Consider the following 1,536-nt stretch of genomic DNA (forward strand, 5'->3'; position numbering starts at 1 on the left):
AGAGAGAAAGAGAGAGAGAAAGAGAGAGAGAAAGAGAGAGAGAAAGAGAGAGAGAAAGAGAGAGAGAAAGAGAGAGAGAAAGAGAGAGAAAGAGAGAGAAAGAGAGAGAAAGAGAGAGAAAGAGAGAAAGAGAGAAGTTTAAAAAACCATGAAAGATCAAACATTTGTTAAAATAACTATATTATTATTATTTGAACTCATATATTCACACACAGAATGCCTCTCATTTTAAATGTAAATACTTATCTGTTCCTCCACAAGAATTTTTCAAAGAAATTGGATTCTCTTTCTTAAAAATTTGATCCTGGAAAGCATTTGTTGTTAATACTGAAACCTCCATTTTGAAAAATATAATCAATATTTGAAAACTGACTATTTTCCTGTTTTCATTTATGGGAAATGTCAGCATAAAAATGAAATTAAAAACAACCTTTTTTTTTTTTTTTCTCCTTTCTCAACTTTCCCATGAAAAACAAATGGTATTTTCCTTCAACTCTACTGGCAACAGAAATGTCAATATAGAAAGCCTTCAGGCATCAGACTGGGTTTCTCTTCAAAAGCGCAAGGTTAATGAGCATATTGAGAATTGTCAGGAACTTACAAGTCTGAAGGAACCTCAGATCCATCTGCTGGCCTATTTGCTCCATGACTCACGGGAGAGTGAAAGGTTGAATTAGCAGCCCTTCCCTTTAAGAGGATAGATAACACTTGCTAGGCTTCTGATGATCGATCCCTCCTAGGACTAGATCCTGCAGATGGCTTCCAAGATGTTAGCAATTCCCTGGAGAATGAGTACGTAATCTGAATGTTAGAAGGCTTCACTTATCTACTGGGCAGAATTTTTTTTTTTTTGGTAGTAAATAAAACAAGATATCATAATTGAGAGGCTTTGAAAACGTGTCATCAAAACCCTTATGTTGAAATATAATCCTAAAAAATACTGCCAGTTTAAAACAGAGGCAATAACTTCACCACCACCACCCTTTATTCAGAACAATTATTTGCTTTTCAAAACACTATCTAAAAAACTCAAAAAAACCAAAGTAAAAAAACAACTGCAATACATATAATTCCATGTGCTAATGGATAAAGATAGACTTATGGGTGGGAAATGGTAAAACCCTATAACGTTTTTCATAACCTTATTCACACTAAAGAGAAATATATGTTCTCAGGGGTACCACATTTGAACAACTGCAAAAGACGCAGCTGTAAATGTAGAAAAAGATACCATCCATTCTGCATGAAAGTGTCACTGCCTGACTCAGTGACACAATGCAGCAAATGTTAGAGCCTGGATCAAAACAAAATTCAGGAGTTTTTTTAAAACTCTGCTATATACTTGCATTAATAGATTTTAAACTTCTTTGAAAAACATGGAATGTTTAACAAATAAATTTTGACGTTAAAATAATTTTTTTTCCTCATGTTGTGCAAGTGGCTACAATGTTCCATACAATGTAAATGCATAGAAATATGCAATTCAGTACAGTTAAAACAAAGTTATATATGAATCACTGTTTGGCATTTCTCTTT

At 33.5% G+C, this 1,536-nt stretch overlaps 1 long non-coding RNA gene across 1 annotated transcript in view; it reads right to left on the reverse strand.

Annotated features, from left to right (window-relative positions):
* LOC121668230 overlaps window positions 1-761 on the reverse strand; it is a 60,263-nt gene extending 59,502 nt beyond the window's left edge. Inside the window, exon 1 of the long non-coding RNA XR_006017322.1 lies at window positions 602-761. This is a non-coding gene — a long non-coding RNA (uncharacterized LOC121668230). The remainder of the gene's footprint in view (window positions 1-601) is intronic.
* Window positions 762-1,536: the final 775 nt, after the last annotated feature.

The sequence above is a fragment of the Corvus kubaryi genome, unplaced genomic scaffold (assembly GCF_017639235.1).
Source record: "Corvus kubaryi isolate FWS band 111438036 unplaced genomic scaffold, C.kubaryi_AGA036_p1.0 37385, whole genome shotgun sequence".
Lineage (NCBI taxonomy): Eukaryota > Metazoa > Chordata > Aves > Passeriformes > Corvidae > Corvus > Corvus kubaryi.